This window comes from Neophocaena asiaeorientalis, unplaced genomic scaffold (assembly GCF_003031525.2).
Source record: "Neophocaena asiaeorientalis asiaeorientalis breed wild unplaced genomic scaffold, Neophocaena_asiaeorientalis_V1.1 scaffold256, whole genome shotgun sequence".
In the NCBI taxonomy this organism is placed as follows: domain Eukaryota; kingdom Metazoa; phylum Chordata; class Mammalia; order Artiodactyla; family Phocoenidae; genus Neophocaena; species Neophocaena asiaeorientalis.
In genome coordinates, this window is record NW_020185324.1 from 8,824,620 (window position 1) to 8,837,744 (window position 13,125).

Consider the following 13,125-nt stretch of genomic DNA (forward strand, 5'->3'; position numbering starts at 1 on the left):
CTCACAGCGGAACAATAACTCTCCTTGGAAATAAAGAGGTAGCCATGTAAAAATAAACAACTGTTTGGTCCATTGCTATTACCTCATTTCATTCTGGAAGCATTTATTTGAGTTTCGTGAACAAAGTGGATATTGTAAATAAAACTTCCCCACGATCCCAAGATTATGCTTAGTTCTCAGAATCTAGATGGAAATATGCTTATGTTGAACAATTTAGATTATTGCTCATGTACAGGACTCCAAATGTTCCTCAATAACGACATCCCTGTTTCTCATCGTGCCTTGAAAAACACCATCTAATAGCTCACCTTTTCCCTCTGAACTTTTCTATGCATTAAATCCAAAAGGATAAAGGATACCTATGTGATTATTTAGAATGAATAAGATCATAATCAACCCAAAAGAAAGCATTATGCTTGTCCAGAAACTCCTTACCAGGAAAACACCAAAGAGGAAATAAGAGTGTTTATCTATGGTAATAACAATACAGTTGCCTAGCAATCAATTTAAGTTCACTGTCATCTTTATCAAGCAGCATATTTACACTGGAGACAATCTGAGGAAAGAGAAATCTGTACTGTGATATCAGCACAATGAAAACGTATTTCTAAACACAGCCTCTCATTTGCGAAACAAGATGATGACTACTTAAAACACAGGGCTTAGATAGGCGTGGATTATTTAAAGTTTCAAAATGTCATAACACATTTAAGCCTCAATCATTTCAACTTTTCTCCAAAATCACTTTTTCAACATTATACAATATATTCTACAGAATAGATAACAGAATATTTCACTGAGAGAGGGAAAAATATTGTCACAGTATGTGTGTACATGTGTCTAAGTATTTGTATGTATATCTGTGCATGAGAGTGTGTGTGTGTGTGAAGGACCAGAAAGAGAATTATTTGTTGATTTTGTTTAACAGTCTAGGAGAATTGGCCTAACAAAAGAATAAAACAGGTTTATTTTAATGAAGTTAATTAAAAACAATTATTTTTTAAAATTAATTAATCATGCAGGGACTTCCATTTTACTTTTTCTAACAGCTTCTTTCTTTTCCTTAATGAAGTTCAAGAGGCTAGTACCTCAAAGGGATTGTTCAATGTGCATTTAGATATAATAGTTATTCTCTTCCCTGACTTCAGTAAGTACACCTAGACCAACTCAGATGAACCACAGACTTCACACCATCAGCAGAAAAGCAGGGCCAGAAAAGAGAAGCTTTGGGGTTTTGTTAAGAAAAGGAATGTCAGTAAGTAGAAAGAAAATAAAGTTTCTTTCTGCTAAACTGTCAGAGGAATGTAGATGTATTGGCACTTAAAGGTACACGCAGGAGGACTTGAGGTTGACTCTGCTGTCAACTGGCCAAGAAGGATGCATTTTTTTAATGCTTACTAATGCCTCCCCATAGAGCTTACCCAAGGCACAATACTGAGTTAGCGAGACTGTCGTACTACTTACCCTTTCAGCATTCCTCATCCTCTTTTGGAACTAGCAATCACTTTTGCTTCACCTCCTCTTTACCATAAAATGCTTTCTCTCCACCAATGTGGATAAAATCACTGTGATAATACTTCTACAAATATTTGTATTGAAAATATTATATTTCACTAAGGAAGGTAGGAGGGTGTTTTGTAATGTACATGAACTGTGGGCAGAGTTCTGAGCCACGATTTCAGTTCCTTCCCTTTTCTAGCTAAGTGACCTTAGTCATGTTATTTGGCTGTTCTGAGAATTATCTGGAAAAGAGGACAATCAGATATTCTTCACATGACAGATGTGAGGATTATCTGAGGAGATGTTTGTAAAACCACCTAGCCTAGCACTACCAAAATAGGAGAGAGCATCCTAGATTTTTTTTCTATTGAGGAACATAAAGTACCAGAAAGCAGGTGACGATTTTGATGAAGCTGAAGGACTTTTCCTGCACTCCAGATATAGAGCCATGATGATGATGACTAAAGCTTTTTGAATGATAGGTTGATTTACCCTCCCCCACCCCCCAATAACATTTTAAATGATAAACTTGAATCACAAGTGCAAACACTGGCAACAATCCTTGCAAAATCATTTATGTGACTCATGGGATTCTGGATAGGAAACTCTAGAGAGCTAGAACCCAAGTGTCACCAGGTACGTCATCTATTAATCTTGACCAAGTCCCAACTAATTTCAGATTGATAAGCTGTTCAAATGCCACAGCGATCTTGAGTAGGCAGTGTTATCCTTGTTTTGAACATTAAAACATTGAGGGCCCGGGTGAGTAAGTGGATCTTAATGATGATGCTGAAATTTTACCCAGTATTTTGGAGTCAGAGTCAACAGGCACTTTCCACTCTACCATCATCAAAGTCTACTCTATAGTTAGGAAAATAATGAATGGTGGACTATTAGTGATAGCTTCATACATAATAGACCATAAATAACCAAAATATTTTCCCCAAGATACTTCAAATGTTAGGAAGAAAGAGACCTTTTATTGTGATGATAAATGATTAACACATAATAGCTGCCAAAAAAAAAAAAAAAAAAGAACAACAGCAACAACCATAAACCCAAAGCCACACTTCCTAATTAAAATATTGTGAAAATGCTGCTAAGAATTAATTTTTACCTATTTGTATCTTTATGCCAATAAAAAGGAGGTTACCTGGATGAATCTTTATGATTTACACTTCGGGACAGAAAACTGTCAATTCTACAAGGTTCCTTGGTAAATCTCTACATTAATATTGAGATCAGCACCCGTGTTCACTTTTCCTTTGCCTGTAAATAGCAATCACAGGATAACTACAGGGTAAATCTAGGGCTTTGTGTCCCCGAATGCAGGAGTAATTTGAGCTGTTTTGACTATAAATTTGAATTGTTTAACATACGCTTTCTGTAGATTAGAAACACATTTTAATGACTTATTTCACCTCTCTAAATGCATGATTTTCCTTTTTTAGAAGTCAAATGATTTCAAGAGTAGAGCAGGTTTAGAACACTCATAAGAAAACTTGAAACAAATCAAGAAACATTGTCTTCATTTGAGCATGGCTTAAATTGAGCAAAGAGCAAGATTCACAGAAACATCAAATAATTATACAATGACTAGACTTTTTTCTTCCTCAATGAAATAGATAAAAGTATTCAATGTTTCTATTTTTTAAACCATTCAAGTTCTAGTTTCAACTAAATTGTCAAATAAGTAGCAAAAATTAAAAATGTAACTTTCTCCATCTTTTATCACTTACTTTTATCTCTCCCCTTTCTCAAGTACAACCTATTACATACTCTGTCTCTACCTCTTTTTAGTTTCCAATCTCTACTCTATAAATTTGTTCTACCTCTATTTCCTTTCTTCCAAATGTTGACAATAAAGTGTATGTAATCTGTTTACTCTCTTTATCCTTATGGTGATCTGCTTTCTTCCCTATTATTGACATTATTTTCAATTTTCCCCTTACTCATTTGCTTTCCTTTTGACCATTATTTCACCTGTTCTCTTTTCAACTCCATTAACTGATAGTCCTCCCCTCACCATCCCAACACATCTCATTCCAATTTGAGGGATGTACCTCACATTGTCCAAATCTCTCATGGTTCTCCATGAGGTAGGTTTGGCGAATCAAATGAACCACTCTGTGACCTATTCTACTCTTAGGCAAGAGGTAGGAATAAGACAGTAATAGCATATATATGTTGTAAAAAATTACCTTATAAAAATTCACTCTAAGGATTTGAACTCACTCAAAATAAAAACATGCCCGTTACTTTGTGCTTGGAATTTCACTCCATCTGTAATGTCATTCTGTTTGCCTACCATACACAGAAAATTCATGCAGCTTTTTAAAGCCTCCAAATAATCTGAAAGTGTTGAAAGTTCACTTTTATTCCTCATGCGCTGTAATAAAATTGCTAACACTTTTCTAAGAAGCTACAGCTTATAGTAGTAAAGAAATACTATTAAGTAATAAAACAAAGAAAATTTGAAAACCACACTGAAAAAAAAAAAAAACTAGCTTGTTTTAAATCTTACTTGTTCTTTAGATCCCACGGGTGTTCACCAGCCGTCTCCCTAAACAAAGAAGAAATGTGACAACAATTAAAATGTTGTGAAAACGATGCTATTAAAATACTCCTCATTTAGGTGGTGTGTTTTTATATTACCTAGATAGTGGAAAATGTCAAATTCCAAAAATAAGTGAAATTAGTTGCATTTTGGCATTTCCCTTCATTCTCCTTTTAAAGAGCAATTTAAAATTCACCTTTCAAAGCAACAATAAGCAAAAAAGCAATGATTATTCTAGGAAGAGAAATTACAGTTTAGAATATTAATTAAAGATACAATATAATCAAAACTGTATATAATCTGAAATAAATAATACAATCATCAAATATTATTAAATTAAAAATTCTGTTGGAAAAGTCTACAAACAATTCTTACAAAATGGAATATTCTTTGCATTGTAAGGAATTCCTTGCATAGTTAAGATTTAGTTCTTTGGTAAACACACACAACGCATGCTCAGTTTCTGTAACTAACGTCACAGGGTCTCTAGAAAGAATCTCCCAAATCATGATGATAATGTTAAAAAAGATAGAGACAAATCTAGATTTTAAAACTGGGCCAGGAAAAGGCTTATTAAAAATTTAATTAAAAATGAAAGTTCATTATTAATATAATTTTTATTAAGGTTGAAAAAGGTAAAAGCACATGAAAGTGTTATAGTGTTTCAGAAGTTTCATAAACCGTTTTGAAAATTGGACAACCCATACCGGCATTTTCCCAATGATTTTCGTTAAACTTCCTCACCCTAGTTTTTTTTTGTTTGTTTGTTTGTTTGTTTTTTTGTAAGAATGGAACCAGAGAAATCAATTTGGATTCTGTGAGTAGCTTAGGCAAGTGGAAGTATTAATCCATCTCTATAAATTTCTAGAAAATGCCAGATGATCTTGAGTGGTATAAAGCTGATCAGTGGTTATTTGTAGACATGGGTGGGGAAAAGAGGATGGAGGCATTAAAAAGGCTATAAATTAAATTTTTGAAGTTGACAGATATGTTTGTTATCTTGTGATGATGGCTTTAAAGATGACAAAACTCATCAAACTGTATGCATTAACATGGATTGTGTATTATAGCTATAACTTCATAAAACTCTAAGATAAACAAGTGGAAGTGTGTGAAATAGATATTTAATCTAGGGCATTAACTGCCTGATTAGCCAATTGAAAAAATTAATGGAGGTCGCTATTACTGCAATTTTTGTTTAAAAGATTACTTGGCTGCTGTGTGATTACCAGGTTGGATAGAGGGTGGTTAGAAGGGGAGATAAAATTCTGTAAGGAGGCTTGGACTACCATATTGGTAGTCGAGTTAAAGGCTGCTGGACTGATGCTGGACCTACATGATAGAATTAGTAGGTACAAGGAAAAGACTTCCAGAGGCACTGGATGTGAAGGTAGGGCAACATAAGGAACCAAGGATGATGGGCATTTTCTGGCTCAAGCAACTGGATATATGGTGCTACCATTTCCTGAGATAGTGAAGATTGAAAATATATTAATATTTGAGGAAAATATAAGAGTTCCATTTTGGACATATTGAGACATATGTCCAAAATGAGACATATGAGACAACCAAACGGAAATCTTAAGTCAGGGAAAGGTTTCTAGAACTCAGAGGAAAAGTCTGAGCTACACAAATAATTTTGAGAATTTCCAGCATATAGATAAGTATGGGTAGATGCTATGAAATGGAGACAGTATCACTGAATGTGAATAGAGAAAGAAACTCAGAGTCAGTATGCTACATGGTTTATCTACCTGGATGTTTGCATCTCTCCTCCTTCCTCCAAATAACCACAATGAGGGTGAAAAGGAGTTCTATGAGCTAGAAGCTAATTTAAATTATTTCTTACGTTTCTGAGAGGCTACTTTCTAATTCTTATGTAGAAAAGTTCAAAAATAGATAGGAAACAAAAAATATAATATTTTAGGAAATTAACCAAATTTGTCTCCAGTTCGATACTGAAACTATCCTCAAAGACTCTTGGATGTCTGATTACTTATTTAATAGGTGTTTATAATTACCTCATCTAAAGTTCATGTCTTAAATAATATTGATATATCTTTTACTACATACATACTTTTAAAATCAAATTAGAGGTTAAGAATAAAGCTTTGCTAAAACTCTCAACAAGATGTCAAAATAATTTGCAGAACATTATTTTTGCAAGATGTGTAGGAAATGTGGAAAAAACTATGATATGATTTGATAAAAGTAGCTGGAAACTGTTCTGTGATGCTCTGCAATCAGCAGCTCTTACAAACTCATGATGATTGCTCATAGAAGCAGAACAAACAATTTTGGAATTAAGTTTATTATTATAGAAGGAAAATAAAACATAGGGATTTCATGTCTGATATGAATGTTCTCCAAACTATTACTCATTTCAGAATCATGATCTATGGTAGGCTTGGTTTTGTTGGCTTCCACTTGCTTTGAGCATTGCTGGGATATTGGGAAGTCATGTAACCTTACTAGATTTGTGGTTCTTCCTCTGTAAAGTGGAAATGATACAACCTCCAAGGGTTTTGATGAGAATAAATGGGATAAGGTACACAAAAATTATTTTTACAGTGCAAAGTACCATAGACTGCACTACAGCAGTAATAATGAGACATCATATCTAATGGTGGCAACTGAAATTACTCAAAAGAAATATTCAGTGAATTTATGTACTGTATTTAATTTCATTTATGATTTTCCAAGTCATTAATAAAGCCTAGAAGGAAATAACATCAATCTTCAGATGTTGATGAAAGAAAATAAATGACAGAAACACACATTTTTTAAACTTTGTACACTTTGTTGACTGTTAGTAGTTTTTGGCATTCACAATAAAAATAAAAGGTCTAGTACCTGTTCACAGTGCATTTCTTGGACTGAAACACTATTCTGAATCTCTCCTATTCCTTTTTTTTTTTTTTTGTGGTATGTGGGCCTCTCACTGTTGTGGCCTCTCCCGTTGCGGAGCACAGGCTCCGGATGTGCAGGCTCAGTGGCCATGGCTCACGGGCCCAGCCGCTCCACGGCATGTGGGATCTTCCCGGACTGGGGCGCGAACCCGTGTCCCCTGCATCGGCAGGTGGACTCTCAACCACTGCGTCACCAGGGAAGCCCTCCTATTCCTGTTTTTATACTTAGTTGCTTTCATAATTTTCTAATTTATATTTCTTCTTTACTCCTTGTGATATTGCTTTTTTTCATTATCTCATCTCTGATTGAGAGTAAATCATTAACTATAATTGTGTAGTTTTTATTTTTCATTTTATAAAAACAATATTTTCCTTTTTAAAAAATAATATAATATTCATTGTTGAAATTACAAAAATATACTGAAGCAAAAAGATAAAACAAAATCATTCATAATCCTATTACAAATACTTAACTGCTATTGACTTTTTGGTATATAGCCACGCGGTCTCTTTTCTATGCACTAATATATATTTTGTAAGTTCAGTAATGGCATGTTGTTTCTATTTTTTACCTACTATTCTATGAATATTTTTGAATGATATAGTTGTTTTTCTACCACATTTTTAGGTACTGCATACATAAATATTTTGAATTTGAATTTTATGGATGAAATATAATTTGTTAGACCCATCAAAAAGGCTGTTGTCAGTTCTTTTTTCTTATATAAGCAGCCCTGTGATAAACATCATGATTATTTCCTTAGGATGAACTGCTGGACTCAGTCAAGCCTGCATACCAAGTTACAAAAATTATAATACCTACTGCCAAATTGCACTCCATAACATTCAACACTCCTCCCAGCAAGCCATGAAAGCGCCTCCTTCCTCACACTATAGCTAATAGTAGATATTGCCATTTTAAAATGTTTACATTTTTGTCAATTTGATAAATCAACTTACATCTCTTATCATTTTATTGTATGTTTTTTTTGGTTACCAGTTGGGTTGAGAAGTTTTTTGTGTTTTTTTAAATTTGTATTTGTTAGTTTCTGAAATGCTTATGTAATTTGCATAGTTATCTATCTCTTTGGTATAATCACTTGTAATAACTTCTTATATATTGAGGATATTCACTATAATCATAAAAATTTTGATTAAGAAGACTGATGATAACCTCAAAATTTGCAAGATTAACACATGCAAAGATTCGTCCTAAAACCCAGGAGAAAATTAAACAGCTTTCTTAGTTTACTGAGATGCAAAAGTGATTGTAAGCAGATGAATGAATTTAAGTAATTTCAATTTCATGCTTCATTTTTTATTACTCTATTTTCATTCAAATTTGAATCAATGTTAAACTTAGTCTATTGCTGTACTGTCCCTTGAAAAAAAAATTTTGGATTCTTTATATCAACGTATTTTTATTCACTATTATGTCTATATTTTACTTTCTCTTTCTTTTGAAAAGAATAAACTGGTCTAACTAAAGTTTTCTTGACATATTACCCTAAGAGGGAGGACTTACTGGTGTAGCTAAGGTTAAGAGAAGAACCAACTTGCAGTATCATCTTTGTGTAAGGTTTTTCTGTGCTCAGGAAGGGCCTTAATGTTTTGTCTCAGTGTTGATGTCATTATATAGAAAGTGACGTCTTTGAGGTCAGCAGCTAATCACAAATGTCATCACAAAGGGATATGTATTCCTATGCATACTCCTCTAGACTTTGGCTTAGGTATACTTATTCAGGGGTAAAACTAGAAAATTAGGAACTCATGTAGCTTCAGAGATTGTAAACTAGTTGATGTTCGCTAGTGGTTAGCCAATAAGTGTGCCATACCAATAATGAGAACTGAAATAAAATATCTTACATTACTATCATGCATTATAATCTGTTCACTATCTCATGCCACTCTAAATAACTTTGTTTCTATATAGATAGTAGGAACTACAGTTTGAAGTAAAACAGTCAAGGTTTCTGCTCTGATAGAGTAATACGCTAATGGGTAACACAGGTAATAAACAACAAAGGTAGATGGATGGACAGACAGACAATTAGAAGAATGGATACTTTCAAGCAAGATTGTATGGGCAGTGTTGGGTAATGCTGGACATATATAGGGTAGTCAGGAAAATCTTGTTGAAAGGTAATAATCTGAGCTGAGACCTGAATAACAGAAAGGAGAGCCATGCTAAAAAGAAGGGTGAAGACCTCTAGAAGGGGCATATATGTACAAAGACTCTGACACAGGAAAAAACTTCAGTGTTTGAAGAACACAAATGTGCTCAGTGTGGCTGGAGCATAGTGAGCTAGGAAGAGCCTGATACAGGAGGAGTGGGAGAGGAGGTGTAGGCCAGGTCACAGATTATGTAAGGCTTTTTTTTTTTTTTTTAAGCACAGGCTCCAGACGCGCAGGCTCAGCGGCCATGGCTCACCGGCCCAGCCGCTCCGCGGCATGTGGGACCTTCCCGGACCGGGGCACGAACCCATGTCCCCTGCATCGGCAGGTGGACTCTCAACCACTGCACCACCAGGGGAGCCCTATGCAAGGCTTTTTAATCATGGTAAGAAGCTGACCACAGTCAGATAACCGGGGGCTACCATGATGATGACAATGATGAAGACGGTCAAGATCAAGTTGACTACGAACTCAACAGTATAGAAAACTGTCTTTTATCACCTAAATGTTATATAGCAAGCCAGTCATTGAGTCTGGTTTCTTGTTCAGACTCTGTTCAGTTTTATTTTCTCTACGTTCTGTTATTGCCTGGAGTGGTGGTGTTTTTTTCACCTCTTAAGCCTAAAGTTGATAACTGCCCTTGATTTCTGTTTGTTTGTTTCTATTTCTTTTCTTAAGGCATTTGCCAAATGTTTGGATTGATTTTAGTGCTGAAGAAGCATTTACAAGACTCAACAGATTTATTTAGGAATTAGAGTTCTGAAATTCAAACTATTTTAATGATCGACATTTTTATAGCTTTTTCATTCTCTACCTACCCCATGTCCCAAACCCCTTTATTTTAAGCCACACTTTCCTGCACACATATTTTAGCCCTACCAGCCAACACACACACAAAAAGCAAAAGCTACAATTGACAATCTAGGAAGAAATCTCCCCTTTCAAAGCATTGTGTCCTGAACTACTCCTTTTGCCTGTTTAAGTCTCACCTGCTTGAACGTCTATTTATTTTTTCCAATTACGGCTTTTTCCCTTTACTGTGAAGTCCACTCTGTATCCTTTGCTTTGGCACCTGCTATGTTTGGTGTTCTTCCCAACACTATTTCAGGTTGTACCTCAGCTTTCCTACACAGCCTCTGGCATACATCATGCATCTTTTCCAGCCAATTTTCTACCCACGCCCTCCACTTTCCCAGTTGGATTCACCAAATGTAATTGTCAACCAGTATAGAATTTGCTTCCCCCTACCGTGGCACTCTTTGTCCACATTTAAATTAACAATAACCTTAATTATAAGAAGAATAAATAAACAAACAAACAAATATAAACACACACACATAACATGCATTCGCAAGTTAGGTTTTATCCATTTGACAATAGCTGTTACGTGGAAAACACATCCATATGTAAACTATACAGATGCTCTAATTTTGTTTGCAGTCATCCAAGAGTTTAAAATATATATACTGATTGAGTTTAAGAAGCATTTTTTAAATTACTTTTTAAGTTACTCTTGTAAATAGTAAAAGTTTTGGACTTCAGCATCAGTCATTTTTTTAATGGTTAAATGATCTTTTAATTTTAATTTAAAAAAATTATTAGAGTACAGTTGATTTACAATATTGTGTTGGTTTCATGTGTACAGCAAAGTGAATCAGTTATACATATACGTATATCCACACTTTTTAGATTCTTTTCCCAAAATAGGTCATTACAGAGTATTGAGAAGAGTTCCCTCTGCTATACAGCAGGTCCTTATTAGTTACCTATTTTATATATAGTCGTGTGTATATGTCAATCCCAATCTCCCAATTTATCCTTCCCTCCCCTTCCCCCCTAGTAACCGTAAGTTTTTTTCCTACATCTGTGACTCTATTTCTGTTTTGTAAATAAGTTCATTTGTATCATTTTTTTAGATTCTGCATATAAGTGATATCATATGATATCTGTCTTATTAACAGGAAGATTATAGTATAATTTTAAGAGCTGATGTGGGGCTTTTGCCCAAATTAGTTTCCTTAATGCCAATCATTGTACTATATATTTGTATCTTGAAATCATCAAGCTTCAAAAGCTCCCAATAAAATTAGAATTCATCTGAAAGTCCTATCACATATCATGGAGGTGACGTGGGCTGTAAACAGGGAATGAATAGGCCTGAAGGGAGACCAGAGCCTTTAGTGATAGTGGAAATTGAGTGTCTCAAAGTACAGATTTCCCTTATTTAACTATTTTATGTAAGATCTGTTTTTGTCAAGCTTACCATATATTTTATAATATGTTAACGAGTCATGCCCTTCAAACTAACCACCATTTTGTCTACTGACAGTTTGTCTTATATAAAATGATAGTAACATTAACAAATCCCCATCTCAAGGAAATATTAGCCACATTCAACCTCTCTACACTCTACACCAGGCTCATTACTTTAATCAGCCATTCTTTGTGTGAAATCTCAAGTGCTCCTTGTGTATGTAAACCTATAAACCACCATCACATCTACCAATCCCTGATAAAGCATTTGCCAAAGAGTTTAAACATGCCCATGAGTGATTGTACAAAACCTCCCTATCACAAATTGGTGTTGGAGATCCCTTATCAAATCACTTTTTCCAACACATTCTTTTACTAAACCTTATAAATGTGTTTCTGAGAATTCCTCCAAACTGATAAGATAATCAGACAATATTTGTTGGAGCTCACTAAATTACGTATTCCATAATATTATTATGCTTACTATTTTTCAGACATCAGTATTCTCATCACTCCATATACAAATAAATAAATCATAGAGCTGAAATTATACTAGTTTCACTTGACTTTCCATTTAGTGTATATTATTCTTCTAATTCTAATATTTATTTTTCCAAAACAAGAATAAGTATTACGTTTTGGAAAATAAATCTTAACTAAAACCTGTAACGTTAACCTTATAATAAATTAGTAATAGTATAGTGTGTTATCACAGCTAATTGGTAAATAATAAAAGACTTAATTAATAAAGTCTATTTATACACTTATATTTTAGGAATCTGTACTATCAACACTCCATCAACAAATATTTACTGTGTCTTCTCTGTGAAAAGCACTCTGGGACATCAGGGGCTGAGGGAAGTATCAGCCCTCGAGATATTGACAATCTGGCTAGGGTGCAGTTCTCATGCATTAATTATAAAAAGTAGCACATTAAAAAAAAGTAACACATAGCACATGCCAGCTACATAGTATAGCTAATACCTGTCACGAGATGAGGTCAAAGTCTTGTGGTGGTTAGGGAAGTCCCCCCAGGAGAGTTAGAACTTAAGCTGGGAGAGCCGTGAGATATGATCAAGATCTAATTACGTTGGGAAACGGAGGAATACAAGGGTAAGAGCATGAGCAAACAACAGAAATGGGAGGCACAAGGAATAATGTAAAGCTGCATTGCTCAGTATGGTAGCCAACAGCTACACATGGCTTTTGAGCACTTCAACTGTGGCTAGTCGGAATTTAGATGTATGGTTTCAAAGGCTCGGAATGCAAAAAAAAAGGGAAATATCTCTTTAATATTAATCATTATATATTGAAATGATAATGTTGAGGATATATTGGGTTAAACATAACAACAGTGGTATTAAAATCAATTTCACTTGTTTCTTTTTGCATTTCTAATGCAGCTACTAGAAAATTTAAATTACATTTATGTAAAGTCACATTTGTGGCTGGCATTATTCTTCTATTGGACAGCATCAAGTCACTGAGTGATTGTAAAGAGGCTGGGTTTATTAAATAAGTATTTTAAAGAAAAGTAATCAGGCTAAAAAAAGTGCTGACTGGTTAGGAGAGGCTAGAGACTAGAAATATGAATAATTACCACCTATTCAAAGGCCTACACATAAAGTGTCAAGGGCTGAATGAAGCAGGTGGCAGTGGAGGAGAGATGGCGTGGCATTATATATTTTTCTGTGTCTGATTACTTCTGCTTGACAACATATTTTTTTAGAT

General features: G+C 34.5%; 1 protein-coding gene across 1 annotated transcript in view; it reads right to left on the bottom strand.

Moving 5' to 3' along the window:
• Positions 1-13,125, bottom strand: part of PTPRD (protein tyrosine phosphatase receptor type D) — a 1,004,024-nt gene that overhangs the window by 658,087 nt on the left and 332,812 nt on the right. The window contains exon 3 of the mRNA XM_024734238.1: positions 4,025-4,063. The gene's annotated coding sequence lies outside the window, so the exon portion shown is untranslated. The remainder of the gene's footprint in view (positions 1-4,024; positions 4,064-13,125) is intronic.